At 43.0% G+C, this 16,222-nt stretch overlaps 1 long non-coding RNA gene across 1 annotated transcript in view; it reads left to right on the forward strand.

The window, feature by feature from the left end:
• The window catches only part of LOC113029102 (uncharacterized), a 7,949-nt gene extending 1,832 nt beyond the window's left edge, over positions 1 to 6,117 (forward strand). Inside the window, exons 1-2 of the long non-coding RNA XR_003273342.1 lie at positions 1 to 3,305; positions 4,725 to 6,117. The exon at positions 1 to 3,305 is cut by the window's left edge and continues 1,832 nt beyond it. This is a non-coding gene — a long non-coding RNA (uncharacterized LOC113029102). The remainder of the gene's footprint in view (positions 3,306 to 4,724) is intronic.
• Positions 6,118 to 16,222: the final 10,105 nt, after the last annotated feature.

Below are 16,222 nucleotides of genomic sequence, written 5' to 3' on the forward strand. Positions count from 1 at the left end.
TCGCAGCGAGTGCCCTGAGTACAGTTCAAAGACAAGCTGTGGCTTTCTGAACAACACGGCAGCTGTAATGACGCATGGCTGCTGTGGGCAGCTCTGTGGAGCTGAGTGGGTGCTGCCACCAGAAGCAGGACCGGCGTCTGCCGTGAGCATTCCCGTTTTCCTCGCTCCTCTTGTGTTACAGTAGCTCTGGGGACTGAACCGGCTCGCCGACCTGCTCTCTGATTTATGCATCACCTTTATACTTTCTGCTGTCCGAGCTGCTCCGCTCATTCAGTGTGGTTTTCAAAAAGCAAAGCGGACGTGGCGAAGTCATTCATTTCTGGCAAACATGCTGCAACATATGCAATATACAGTAGATAAATGTGTCTATTTTCTATACTGTGCTCTGCTAAACCACAAACGGCAAGAACAACAACCAACAGCTGCCACCATGCCTTCCAAGCCAGTCGTTACTGGAAAGTGCCGTGCTTCAAAGCCACCGTGTCCTGTGTTGGCTGTCGTGGGTTTTTGCGGATGCAGCTTTGTGTGGTGTGCGTCAGAGGAGGCTTGGCAGAGACCCCACTGAGCAGCAAGCTCATCCTATGCATACCCGCGATACAGTGAGGATAGGAAGAGGAGACGCACACCGGACGCCGCTGCGCCCACGGCCCAACCGACACACTGGTGCCATACCATCAGACCTCCCCTGGAACACCTCGCCACCTCAACGAGAACTTCTCATACAGCTCATCCTCTGGAGCTCCAGCACCGTAGACTGTTTGCAGACAGAGCTCTCTCGAAAAGAACCATAAAGACTCGTAAGCATTAACGATGTCGCTCTCTAAGTGTAAACTCGGACTCTCCGATGTTCTGTTTCTGTGTTGACGACGACAGCATGAATCAAACGATGAACATTCTTTCTCTGTAGGATATTTAACAAAAAAGCAGTGAGGTGCATTCATTTAAATATAGCAAATGCATATTTACTAAGCCATAGGTTTTTCAGGTTGCATATTATTATTATGATTTTCTTTTTTGTCTTTTCTACTAGAATGTACATTTACAAAAACATGAGATGATCAAAATCAAACCGACAATTTTGTCATTTCAGCTTAGCAAGCCTTAAGGGACCAACACGTAAGAGTCAGGATATGCTCTTCATTCTGTGTGTCGTTTTTTAAAAATCGATAAATCTATTATACACATATATAATGAATGCTTTGATGGAGTAAGTGTCATTATTCTATGTAAAGGATATATAGATGTATATATCGCACCTGACGTTCCAGGTGTGTTTGTCCTGTTGCCAAATTGCCATGACATCAAACACACAGGTCCAGAACTGGGTACTTTGACTGGGACGTCTGCCACACCGTGATTTGCACAAAGACACCACAGAGTCTGTTTGTTGTTCAGCAATAAGTGCACTTCTGTACTGCTGTGGTGTTTATCTGTAAGTCGGCTGTCAGCGAATCAGTCTGTCTTCGTGGTTTCTTCTCCTTTTATCCATTTATAATGTTTCGTTGTGCTGCTGCTTAATTGGCCAGCTCGCTTTCCAGGTCGAGGCGAGAGCTGCCGTTGGATGTGAATATCCATCTGTTGCCTGAATCATTGTGTGCTATGTTGCTCTAACGCAAACTCGCTCCGAGCGAGTCCTCTGCTTCTCTGTGCTGATCGGTTAACACGGAGGTCCGTTTATTATTTTAAGGAAGGGGCAGCTGAGGTTGGGACTTGTTCTTTGTTGTCAAAGCGTAAAAACTGCATCACTGAAAAGCCGTCATTATGGGACCTTTCAGTTGGCTCTGAAATCCTCAGTGTACACAACATTTTCAGGTAAAATCAAGACAAAAAGCTCCAGTTGGCTGAAGCTAAATATCATTTCACCAGCTTCTGAAGCCTACACAACATTCTCACAACCTGCTGCTGGCTTTTTACAGTTCTGCCTCTGTCATCATAGAAACATAAGACAAAAGAAAGATTGGCCCCTGCCATAGCCTCTAACTATCTGCTGGAGGAAAACAAAACGAGGTGACAGGCTGGTTAAATGTTGCATGTCTGCAAAAGTTGTTGAACTAGCAGGCTTGTCGAGGAGGTTAGGGCGTCACGTGTCCAAGCTGTTTACGCTCCACGGTGTAGGTTGGAGGTTTGCTGGTAGAGGTCTGGGAAAGAGATTACATCCCTTTAAGCTCTGCACAGGTGGGCCTTTAGGTTGGACTGGGAGCACGTGGAATGTGTGCCATCCACAACAAAAGCTCAGTGAACAGCTCTCCTTATATGCCTTTAATAGGTCAATCTTCATTTTGTCTTAAAGTCACCAGCAGCCTTGTACCTTCTCTTTTCCAATCCCAACATAAGTGTATAAAGATGTTTACCCAGCATTTTTCTCTCTTGAACAGAACCACTTCGGTCTGTTGAGTCTGTCTTGGCTTTTCTTGTTCCACGTTCTCGAACTGATCCAACAGCTACAACGGCCACGCTTCACTGCAGCGGTTTCAGTGGCTTAACAGCTCTGTACCGAGTAGAGCAACTCACACTCACCCCTGCTTGTTTTTCAGTTTATTTCTTTGTGAACTAACACGTTAAGGCTGGAGTAGGAGTCAAATAAAGCATTCGGCTTGACGCAGTGATTGGGGAAAAGAGCTCGCACTTGATGACAGTGCCTCCTCTGGTCTCTTAAGGCAGTGCAGAAGATGATCTCAGTGAAGGTGAAAATCTAGGCACTAAATTCTTTCATCAATACTAAAGTGGGCATGTTTATCAGATTGTGTTGATTGGACCAGACACGTTCCATCAGACACTTCATTTCAAATACACAACTTTTCTTAATGTACAAGTATATTTGATTTTCACGGTGGACATTTTAATGCATGGTTTAACTCTGATGTCCAGTGGCTACCTTTTGGGAAGCTGTTGGGTTTCTCCTTATAACATTTCTAGGCTTGACCTGGAGGATCATCTTACTGCTGTGATGATCACACTAGGCCCATAAGCTGTCCTGGTGTTTGGTCATGAAACTTGGATTTTTAAATATTTGTAATTTCTTTTCATTCATCCATCTGTTCCCTTTTACTAACCTTAGCAGGGTTGCAGGGGTGCTGGAACGTATCCCAGCTACCATAGGGCGAGAGTCGAGGTGCAGGTCACAGGGAGAGATAGCTAACACACCTGTGGGCAATTTAGATTCACCAATGAACCCATTAAATACATGACACTGGACAGTGGGAAGAAGCCGGAGAAAGGATGTAAACTTCATTCGTTTTTAGTTTTGTACGTGCTTGCTTGAAGAAGAATGAGTTTAAAACAGTAGAATTTGGAAACAACCACAGGTACAGTCAAATGCTCTTCAGTATTCTCCTTATAGGAACACTTTGAATGGTGTGCAGAACCCATTTAGTTTGCAGAGGCTTGCTTAATGACGAACACAATTCTGCACCAAGAGAGTTTAATACAATTCATTTTGTCCTCGGTGCTAGCGTCTGAGGGTTCTTAGACATAAGCAGCTCCTTCTGGAGACTAAAAAGGGCTTTTTTGTTCCCTAACACCAGTCACAAAATTCAGGAGATCTCCCAGTTGATTTTAGGTGACCATATTACTTATGAAACCTCCGTGACCATTCTGAAATTGAAGGCGCTCTTGGTCGGTCATTGTTCTTACAGTTGTGCAACCATGTAGAGCAGGGGTGTCAAACTCAAATACACAGTGGGCCAAAATTCAAAACTGGAACAAAGTCGCGGGCTAACATTTATTGAAAAAAAAATCTTCAGATTCTCAGATATAAGAATGAATCTCTTCTTATAGACTCAAACAAGTTTTGCTGAAAAACTGAATATGGAACAAGCAAAGCTTAATACTAAACAATATATATATTAGCTGTATAATACCAGTAGGCCAGCTCTAATAGTAATTTGGTATGGCTTCGCGGGTCAAATGTAATTAGGCTGCGGGCCAAATTTGGCCCGCGGGCCAGAGTTTGACACCTATGATTCGTCCCCATACCCGAATCATCAAAGCGTCCTTGTGGTTGGCTGACCGTGAAAAGATGGCGTACTGTCGGTCAAAGCTCCATCAGCACTACAGCTGTGTTACGTGATCGATGCTTTTTGGACCGTGGCCTTCATCACGGTGATGTTTTCTGGAAAGCAATGGGAGTAAACAAGTCCTTTCCCTTTAACACAGTCTGACAGCAAAATGGGTCATCGCTGCTTTGGTCCTCATCACCATTGCAGCCTAGCTAAATATGGAGCTTTGTAAAGTGTGATTAACTTTGCAGAAGTGTCTGTTCTAACCCAGTCCATGGTCTTTCATCAACATTATTGAACTGTTTGTTGCCTAAAACTAACCAAAGAGCTGGAGGAGGTGACCGTGGACCATGTCCCATCTTACACTGCTGCCCTGCAATCTGGCTAAATCCAACCAAAAGTATATGTTTAGTTAAAAAGCCCCAAAATAACCGGAATAAAAAGTCTGAATCGATGTTGGATGCCCAGTGTTAAAGTCCGGGCCACCACACCTCCAGCCTTCAGACTTTGTAGCTCTTTGTCTAAACGGGCACTTGACTTTAACACGAGCCGATACGAAAGGACAAAACTAAAACTCACATTGCTATGAGACTGTGTTGTTTCCTTCATACTTTTAAGTAAGAAGTGTTTGTTTAGTTATTTGGATCATCAACCATGTTTCAAACTGTTAGCAAGAAAACCTGTACCTCATTTTGGAGACTCGCGTTCTGCTTTCTCTCTTTGTAGCTCTCAGTTAAATGGGGAGAGGTGCGCTGTGACGTATAGCCATGCAATCTCAAACCTCACTCCACCGGTCAGTAGCAGCATGGCTCAGCTGTTTGGTGACTCAGACCCATTAAAGCAGCACCGTAGAATATGCAGCCTTTCCACGTTTTACTTCGTGTACACGTCGGGCCTGTTTTCCTGCTTTGTGCGGATTGATGGATGGCCACAACAGGGAGGTGTCGTGAACTATGCCAGCAGCTTCAAACCATGCACTGACAGCTACAGCTGCGAATGTATCAGTCATCTCAGAGTCAACATCCCAACCCGAGCACAACCTGCATATCTCAGCCCAAACTTGTGTCTGCAATCGTGCAGATATCGCCCGTCTCCTTCTCTCAATATGCAAAGCCGGGCTCGGTGGCGTCTGCCCACAGAGTCCCGTTGGATCACACATGTTCAGAGACCTACCTATGCTAGCAGCATCTATACACTGTGACCGCATTAGGGTGACGTGCTCCTCTCCTGAGTGCCCTCCATCATCTCACAGACCAGAGGAAGGCGGTGTGGGTCACTAAAGGGCTCTGCCTCTGCTTGGAACAAACCTTTTCCAACCTGGTTTAATACTGCAGCGTGGCCTCTTTGGCAGCAAAGGTAGTAGAAAGCTTTAACATGTTTTATTTGGTGCCTAAGTTTGACTTTTGCTTTTGACCTGCAACGACGAGACTGCATGTGTCTGCATAACCCGCTTCATAGATGTCATCCAAAAGCTGAACGTGATCTGTAAAAAGCATCCAGTAATTAAAGTGTTCAAAAGGACACTTAATCAAAAAGAAAATACCTCTTTGAAAGACCAATGTATTTTTACCTCACTGTATATATTCCTGATTTGTTTACTCCGACTTTGCAATTGATCTGTTTTTGTTTCTATGAAATGCTTAAAGATTGGTTTCTTCTTTTTCATGGTACTTTTCTGTCACATGGCGCTGTAATGTGTTAGTGTTGTGAGCGAGCAGTATACTCTCCTTCCTCTGTTACCGTGCTCTGTGTGTGACCTGTCGCTTGTGTTCTGCGTGAACTGTATAGTCGATGCGCTTTACAAATGTCCACGCCCTCTTCTCTGGTTACAAATGCCTTGTTCAGTATGGTTTTGTTTTTTTGTTGAACAAAGGAGGGGAAAAAAAGTGGAAGTGGGACGCTGGAAGAGTGGGGTGAGACTGTTGAGCAGAAACCCCTGAACTGTGGAGGTCACCTCAAAACTCTGGATTTCTAGACGTATGTTATAATCTTGAAATGTTTATATAGTGTGGAGAGATGAATGAGAGGTCAGCATAGAGCTAGAGGATAGACACATGTTAACTTCTAACGTAGCTGGAGTAGAAAGTGGTGTGAATAAAGGAACCCTGTTTCACTCTCACGTTTGTGTTTGTCAGCTTTATTTGAATGCTGCACACTCGGCGCTCTAACAGCACGTGGAACACATCGTTTAAAGAGCGCGATCATGATTATGTCTAAATGCATGCTCGACCATCCAGGCGAGGACATCCCCAAAGGTTGATCCTGTTCATGTGGACATAGCGTGACTTCTTCGGTCTCAGCTGACTGCAGGTTTCCCCAACCATATAAACAGCACCTCTGCACAATGACTGCAACCAGCAGCACTGATAAACAATGGGCTGGGAGGTCAGTTTGCAGTCAGCTGAGCCTGAAGAAGTCACGCTACGTCCAGATGAACACAATCAACCTTTGCAGTACATAATGACTGCTCCCCCCACAGTTTTTCACATACTGTTAGTGTAATACAGTATTGAGCCAGAGCCACAAAGCCAGACATACTTACACTTTTTACAATTAGTCATCTCAGTCAGTAGTTTTTTTAGACCTTTTAAAGTTTTTCTTCTTTGTGTTTTTAGTGTAATCATTTTCAGAGAAATCAGACCCATTGCTAATTCGAGCACCTAACTCTTTAAGTCATCTTTAGGTGATTCTCAAAGAGCTGTTAGTAGACACAATGGATGAAACTGAACAACACAGGAAGGCTGAGCCCCTAAAACTCCATAATGAAAACAGTGTCATGGAAATTTGAAGCTGTAAGAGACTGAAATGTATGGATTTGTCTTTGAGCGGACTAACTGGTAATTCCCCCACACTATCAAACACTGTGGCTTTGACATCGAAACACCTGGACGCTACGAACCATCTAGTCAAAAGAGCACTATTTCAGTATCATGGGTCACGAATGCTTGGATATAAAAACTGTAACAGTGGAAAATATTCAATTCACTAATCAATTCAATTTTATTTATATAGCGCCAAATCAAAACAAGTCTCCTAAAGGCGAAACGTGGCAACATTTTATGAGCACCGGCTCTCAGTTTGAGAGTCATAATCAGTCTTTAGATAAAAATCATGCGTGTACGTGTAGCTATTGTTACAGTCTCTCGTTATTCTGAGCTGTAGTTATCCGTTGTTTATCCTAAACAGTGAAAAGATGAATCGGCTGTTACATCATTTTAAACGCTGATGACTCCAGTGACCATCTGTCATTTATCCCAGCGGATGTATGGGAGTCTTAAGGCTGTAAGAGACCTACTGACATCAATCCAAATGGAATTATACAGAACATCTGTTTGTGCACCACTTCATCAGTTTTACTGATTATTTTCATGAATGCTTTTGATGGTCCGAGTTCATCCTATGCTAAAGGAAGTAATCATGGGAATGCTCATTATAGTTAGCACTATAATGAGCACAATCAGTTCTTTCCCCAGTTTCAAAATATATCAGCGATTTAGCAAATATAATATGATCTATAAACAGACCTGTCCAGGTGTCCAGTGGTTAATTGCAAGTACCTGGAGGCAGGACCTCACAGCAGAGCATGCGCCATAATGTGTTGTATGTTATTATATGTATTTTGCATTTATTTTATTTACCAACATCAAGAAGTGACAGGCAAAGAAATACCACACCATGATGGATGTTTACATAAGAACGGTTTATTGATTAAATCTATCCATGAGACTAATGATGGCCCGCTTGAAGCTAGCGCTCCAGTGCGTACCCAAAAAACAACACACTGCAGAAGCACTGTGTCGTTTGGCCAGAGTCACGTCATCAGTGACGTCCGAAGCTTCATTTAGAACACAAGTAATTCAGTGGTTTATAGGAAAGTGAATCATTCGCGGGATTTTGAGTTGATTTTGGTCAATTTATTTTATCTGCTGAAGTGAAAAACTTGAAATGTCCAAAATCATGTTTTCATAATGTAAATATCATTACAGCATATGACTTTAGAAACACTTCCATGTGAATTAAAGCTGATAAAGACTAAAAAAAAAAAAAAGTATTTGACACTATACGTACATTACATTGCTACACATTTTAGAAAAATCATTTTGTTTATTGTTTTCAGGTGATAGTCTGCAGGACCCAGGAATACCTGCATATCTACCAACTTGCAGTGTAGTTCCTGCACTCCACAGCCTCTTCTGTTCCATGCGAGAGGATTTTCTCTAGGGCAGGAGAAACTATTTCTAAGAAAAGAAACAGACTCAGCCAGCGCACAGTAACACTAATCCTCTTTTTAAATGTAAATAACAAAAGGGCTACCTGACATAGATCATGTTTTTACTTTGCAAGTTCTTGATTAGGGGTGGGTTTTGATTATCGCCTTTCTGATTACAATCCATGCTAAATTGAATAAAGTGATATTGATTCATTAAAATCCGGTGTCGATTTGTAAATTAACGTTATTATGCCTGAAACGCCAGCATCTCAGGTTAAACCTCACAACATGTCGTCAAACACCATGCAGCTAAAACAGTAACTGGGAGCAGGTTTACAGATTCTGCATACAAACGTGAACACAGAGCGCGGACCCGACGCGTCAGAGTCAGATTTTGGTGCGTCGTCGGGTCCGCGCTGTGTTTGCCTCTTTTTTTCTTTCCCCCGCTGGCTTCTGCAGCTGCAGGTTTCATAACTCTCTGTTTACATCTCTAATTAAGTCTCACATGCGTCAGCTTTCTTTTAGATACGAAATTATGGATATATACTGATAAATGATCAGAATTGTAATATTTCTGACTGTCTGAGGCAAAACTTTCCAGTTTCCAATCAAATTGAATCGGATCCTGTATCGAACCAAAATGATTCTACAAATCAGTGACGATGCAGCCGTACTCAGCTCCCTAAGCATTTTCCCTTTCCAGTTCACAATCAATCCCACCCCTAGGTCAAAAATATGTATAGGACAATTGGCCTCATCTAATATTTTGTATGAACCTGTCCAGCTGTCCAGTGATTAAATCCACAAGTAGATGGAGGCAGGACTCCACAGCAGGGGCATACTCCATAATGTGCTGTGCGTTATCATATGTATATTATATATATATTGCTCACTTATTGTATTTACCAATATCGAGGAGTCATGAGCAAAGAAAGGCCACCATAGTGCATGTTTAAATAGGGAAAGTTTATTGATCAAAATGTATTAAGCAAATAATCAGAATCAGAATACTTTATTGATCCCTGGGGGAAATTATTTTTTGTTACAGTGCTCCATTTTAAACCAACATTAAGACAAGACAGACAATACGCTAACTAAGAATAGTACAATATATACACATATATATACATACATACGTCACTCATAAATAAATAGTTGGAAAAGAAACATGTGTAGCTGTAGCAGCAAACAGTGTGTTAAGTGGATGCGTTGTACAGGGAGCCACAGGCAGGAATGATTTCCTGTGTCGTTCAGTGGTGCTTTTCGGTAATCTCAGTCTCTCACTGAACGAGCTCCTGTGACTGACCAACATGTCATGGAGTGGGTGGGAGGTGTTATCCAACATTGTCTTTATCTTGGACAGCATCCGCCTCTCCGACACCACCTTGAGGGAGTCCAGCTCCATCCCCACAACATTGCTGGCCTTACGGATCAGTTTATTAAGTCTGTTGGCATCTGCGACCCTCAGCCTGCTCCCCCAGCATGCAACAGCATAGAGGATCCCACATATCCCATATAAGCATTACAAGCCCCCCCCCCCCCCAATCTCGAAAAAAAACAAAACAAAAAAACAATTGCATGTTCAAAGCAACGCAACGGTGGCCCAATATCAGAGAGAACTCCACTCTCTGGAGTGAGCAGTGATAATTGAGCAGTCTGTTTTTTTGTTTTGCAGATTCAAGCTGCTCTTCATAATTTTCACCACCAGATGTCACCGGAGAGGACTGTGTTGAAAAGCTTCGAGTAATGAACCGTTTTTCAATACAAGCTTCAGTAAGCTTCATTTGGCCATCACTACTGCTTCCCTTTCTTACTATTTACTCTTATTGCCACAGACTGCGGAAGTAGACTGTAGGAAGTTGACGTAGAGGACCCAAAATGCAGACAAAATAGAACGTGGAACAAAACTTGAATTAACAGAAAGCGAGCCGTTTAATGAGGCTGGTAGAAAAAGGTACAAACAAAGGGCAAGGCAAACTGAAATAAAACTAACATGAACCTAAACTGGGAGAACTAAACAAACAACATGAAAGCCCTAGACATGAAACATGGCGTGAACAACAGACAACCTCACAAAGAATGAACAAACACACTGGCTGTAACCCAATTCAGGGTCTGCAGCCTCAACGATCCTCAAGGGCCGCGTACTCAAAGACCGCTAAGGCCAGAAGTGCGAGGCTTGTGAAATGGGACGGTCCAGCCTCCGTCCCGCTGCCCAGGTTGCCTAGCAACCATGATACTAACAGCTGGAAACGTGTCATACAGCTGTGTTTGACAGAGATGAAGGAGAAAATCTTTTGTTCATTTGTTTGTTTCTACATGAGCTTTGATCATTCTCTGTGAGATTAAGCTCAGCTATTGAACGGCGTATATTTTAAAGTAAAGGCTTTAAAACCAAGTTAGTACAAACGTCACTGATGTCACATGACTTTGCCGACATGTAGCCAACAGGAATGTTTTAATGTTCTTCGTTATTAAACATTTGCACATAAGTGACATCATATTCAGTACTTACTTTTCACAGTTTACTCTTCGGCCGCTCCGCTTCTGCCGTCTGCGGCAGAATTCTCCACACAGACTGCCGCGCTATGAATTGTGGGATATGTGGGACCACGAAGTCTACACTGCCACAGCCTTAAAATTCAGGGAAAGGAAGGACGCATTTCAGGGCCGCATTTCGAGCAGCCTTTGAATTGGGACAGCCTTCGGCGCACCGCTGTGACGTAATCGGCCTTGAAATGCGGCCTTTAAGGCTGCAGACCCTGAATTGGGATACAGCCACAGACTAAATACACACAAGGGTGATTAGGGGAAGTGGAAGCACATGGGGCAACAGCTGACACTAGTCTGACATAACGAGACAAAGGAAGCAAAGCTGACTACACTGACATAGGACACAGACCTTCAAAATAAAACAGGAAACATGAGACGCAGACGCGACAATATAAACTTGACAACATAAGACACGCAGCATGAAACAGGGAGAGGGAAACTCAAATACAGGGGTAGAAAACACAAAGAACCTAATAAACAAATGAACTTAAATATAACATCCAAACAAACGAAAACTCAAAACGCTGGGCCAACAGACCCAGGACCATGACACTTATGTCGTAATCGCCTTACTTAAGCATGGCGAATGGTATTGATGTGGGGGTGGCTGCTGTGCGATTCATTAGCTGGAATGTGAAGGGTTTGAATGGGCCTGTCAAAAGAGCCAGGATTTTTAATCATCTTAAGTATCTAAAATGTGACATTGTATTTCTCCAGGAAACCCACCTGTTGGTAAAAGATCACATCAGACTTAAGAAAGGATGGGTAGGAAAAATGTCTCAGACCCGCAGGGGCGTTTTGTGGTGGTCTCAGGACTCCTGTACCATAAGCCTGTGGTCCTGATAAATATTTATGCCCCGAACTGGGATGATGAGAAGTTTATTGGCAAAATAATATCATTAATTCCAGATATGAACTCAAAACAGCTGATTTTTGGTGGAGACTTGAACTGTGTGATGAACGTAGCACTTGACCGTTCCAGCTCTAAACCTACAAATCTCTCCAAAAAAGCCAAGATATTATCTGTTTTTATGGCCCAAATAGGATGTGTCGACCTCTGGCGGTTTTTATTTCCACAAAGTAAGTCATTTTCTTTTTTCCTCTAATGTACATCATTCATATAGTCGAATAGACTATTTCTTCATTGATCAGAATCTTCTCCCCTTCGTCAGGAAAACTGAATATTTAACCACTGTAGAGTCAGATCATGCCAAAAGAAATAGATGACTTTCTCATTTTTAACCAGAAAGACAATGTTTCACCTTCTCTCTTGCGGGAGACACTAAAGGCTGTAATCAGGGGAGAAATCATCTCATATTTGTTTAGAAAAAACAAAATGAATCGAATTAGGCGAGAGGAACTAATTACACCATTTCTATGGTAGATGCTCAGTACTGTCTCTCCCTCTCCTGAGCTTTATAAAAGGAAGCTAGACCTCCAAATACAATATAATTTGTTATCAACCGAAAAAACTGAACGTCTTCTGTTAAAGTCACGAGGTTATGTATATGAGCATGGCGAGCCGCACAGCAAATTCCACAAATACGAAAAGATGATGGTGAGTTAACAATTGACCCCGAAGAAATTAAAGAAACCTTGACTGCGTTTTATTCAAATCTTTATACATCTGAGATTACAAGTGACTGCTCTGATATGGAGCATTTCTTTGACAATCTTCAGGCTCCTCTTGTAACAGCGGCCCATAGGACTGAAGCTGAACTTCCACTCAATCATGCAGAAGTGACTACTGCACTAAAGGCGATGCAAAATGGCAAAGCACCGGGCCCTGATGGGTACTTCCACAGACAATGACTGAAGCATCTATTTTCCTCCTGCTGAAATCAGGTAAAGACAGCACAGAGCCTGGTTCATACCGTCCTATCTCACTCCTAAACTGTGATGTAAAAATCTTGGCTAAGGCTCTTGCCCTACGCCTAGAAACTACAATCCATGACGTAATATCTGCTGACCAAACTGGCTTTATCCCAGGCCGTCACTCATTTACGAATGTCCGTCGGCTCCTAAATGTTATCCACTCTCCTGTGTCCGGCGAGGTGCCTGAGGTGGTTATCGCGCTAGATGCAGAGAAAGCATTTGATAGGGTGGAATGGGGTTATTTATTCGCTTGTTTAAAAAAATTTGGCTATGGTCCTAATTTTATCTCATGGATTAGACTTTTATATGCATCACCCAAAGCCTCTATAATCATTAATGGTAAACGTTCACGATATTTTAAGTTGACAAGGGGTACCGGTCAGGGCTGTCCAATCAGCCCATAGTTATTTGCCCTGGCCATAGAGCCCCTCTCTATTACACTCAAAACCTTGCCATCAATTGCAAGTATTTGTAGGATGGATAAAGAGCATAGAGTGTCCCTCTATGCAGACGAGCTGTTAATGTATGTATCTGATCCCGTTTCAAGTGTCCCCCATATCATCCACACCCTAAGCAGCTTTGGCTCCTTCTCTGGGTTTGTCAAGGGGAAATTGTATTTAGTAGTCAGTATAATCTTTTAGTGATATAAGTTTGCATATGGTAGAATACTGCATGTAGTTATTTGTTTTAGGAAATATTTAACCATGTATACTTAGAGGCGTATAATCAATTGTGTAGTGACAGGATGTGTGATCTCTAGCAGGCCGCAGGCTTGGTGTGCACCCCAGGAATGCACCCCCACGTCCTGGGAGCATGAGAGCTCGTACCTTGTTTTATTGTTTTATGGCAGGATTAACGTAGCTACGTCTGCTCTAGTCTAAGTGCTGTAACTGCTGGACTTCCTCACCCTTTTCCTGACCAAGGATGTACCTTTTGTGCTTTTATGTTATATGACCCTTTGATCAGCAACACACACACACACACACACACACACACACACACACACACACACGGAAGTACACTCAACAAAAATATAAACGCAACACCTTTGTTACTGCTCCCATTCCCCATGGGATGGACGTAGAGACCTAAAATTCATTCCAGATACACAATATAACCATCCCTCCCAAACAGTGGTCACAAATCAGTCCAAATGTGTGGTAGTGGGCACATCTGCCATATTGAGATAATCCATCCCACCTCACAGGTGTGCCACATCAGGATGCTGATCTGACATCATGAGTAGTGCACAGGTGTACCTCAGACTGCCCACAACAAAAGGCCACCCTGGAATGTACAGTTTTGTCTCACAGCAAAATGCCACAGATGCCACAAGCAATGAGGGAGCGTGCAATTGGCATGCTGACAGCAGGAATGTCAACCAGATCTGTCGCCCGTGCATTGAATGTTCATTTCTCAACCATAAGCCGTCTCCACAGGCGTTTCAGAGAATATGGCAGCACATCCAACCGGCCTCACAACCGCAGACCTCGTGTAACCGCACCAGCCCAGGACCTCCACATCCAGCAGGTTCACCTCCAAGATCGTCTGAGACCAGCCACCCAGACAGCTGCTGGAACAATTGGTTTGCACAACCAAACAATTTCTGCACAAACTGTCAGAAACCGTCTCAGGGACGCTCAACTGCATGCCCGTCGTCCTCATCGGGGTCTTGACCTGACTCCAGCTCATCGCCGTAACAGACTTGTGTGGGCAAATGCTCACATTCGATGGCGTCTGGCACGTTGGAGAGGTGTGCGCTTCACGGATGAATCATGGTTCACATTGTTCAGGGCAGATGGCAGCTGAGAATGTCCCAGTTCTTGCATGGCCAGCATACTCACCGGACATGTCACCCATTGAGCATGTTCGGGATGTGCTTGACCGGCGTATACGACAGCGTGTACCAGTTCCCACGAATATCCAACAACCTCGCACAGCCATTGAAGTGGAGTGGACCAACATTCCACAGGCCACAATTGACAATCTGATAGACTCCATGCGACGATGTGTTGCACTGCATGAGGCAAATGGTGGTCACACCAGATACTGACCGGTTCTGGGTCCCCAGACCCCCAATAGCGCAAAAAACTGTACATTCCAGGGTGGCCTTTTGTTGTGGGCAGTCTGAGGTACACCTGTGCACTACTCATGATGTCAGATCAGCATCCTGATGTGGCACACCTGTGAGGTGGGATGGATTATCTCAATATAGCAGATGTGCCCACTACCACACATTTGGACTGATTTCAATCAATCAATCAATCTTTATTTATAAAGCACTTTTCATACAGAGAAAATGTAGCACAAAGTGCTTTACATAGTTAAAGTTAAAAGATTTGTGACCACTGTTTGGGAGGGATGGTTATATTGTGTATCTGGAATGAATTTTAGGTCTCTACGTCCATCCCATGGGGAATGGGAGCAGTAACAAAGGTGTTGCGTTTATATTTTTGTTGAGTGTATAAAATAAAGACCGGGGCAGTGCTCAGGGCGAGTCTCAGTCTGGAGGCTGCCCTTGCTAGCAAGAGGTTCTGTGTGTTTCTCTTCTCTGAGTCTTTACTGAAGAAGTGTTTTAGAATATTTTCCCTAACAGGGTTGAAAATGTTTGATTTCTTTTTGATTTCTAAAATAAGCGTATATAATGGTTTTTCATACACACATTGCAATTGTGCTCATAGGAGTGCTACTCAGTCATGTGGAGGTCAAAAGCTTCGTTCAGCGTGACCGACTGAACTGATATATTGAAGGGATGACTTGAAGTATGGAGGGATAAAATGCAAACACACTTACACACATAATTAAGCTAATCCTTTTGATTAGAGAGTCCCAAACGTGGTAGTCTGAACTAACTTTGAATAACTGAACGAACAATTGATAAGCACAGTAGAGTATTAAGGCATAGCAGGGAGAGGTGTTTTGTTTATCCTTTACAGGAGATTTCAGGACCACAGTGAAAATCATGAAGGGGTTGGCAAGAAGGAAGCACCAGACCGAACGGAACCACCAGAAAGGGGCACCCAAAAGAAGCACAGAGAATCGCAGTTTCAGAAAATTTGTTGTTTAGGAAATTAAAAGCTTGTTAAGGTTAAATGTGAGCATAAAAGTAATGAAGAGTAATGAGAGGGACTTTAGTAATAGTTTGCAGGATTTCTATGTTAGGTAAGTTGCCCAAAATAGTGTTAAGGTCAGATATGTGCTACCCCTAAAGGGGGTGGAAAACCAGGAGTAAATTTTTAAAGAGGAAACGGGTTAACTCTATAGCGGATATTTCCAAAGAGTGATAAAAGTAATGTAGGACCTTTTACCAGAAAAAGCTAATTATATCTGTTCTTAGTTCACAGTAGTTATTGAGGGAGTCAGTTAATTAGGTTAACTAAGAGAAATATGGTGAACTTTCTAGGGAAAGGTAAAAAGGGGGAAACTGGTAAGGAATAAACATATTCTTAGTGCTTATTTTCTGAGTATATTGTTTTATGTATTTTAATATTGAAGGCTTGTAAAGCAAGGCCACTTTTGACTCACAAACTAAGTGCTCAGCCAGACTGAAAAACAGGAAGTTGGTGTAGAGCTGTACAAGCATATA

This window comes from Astatotilapia calliptera, chromosome 9, assembly GCF_900246225.1.
Source record: "Astatotilapia calliptera chromosome 9, fAstCal1.2, whole genome shotgun sequence".
NCBI classification, from domain to species: Eukaryota; Metazoa; Chordata; class Actinopteri; order Cichliformes; family Cichlidae; genus Astatotilapia; species Astatotilapia calliptera.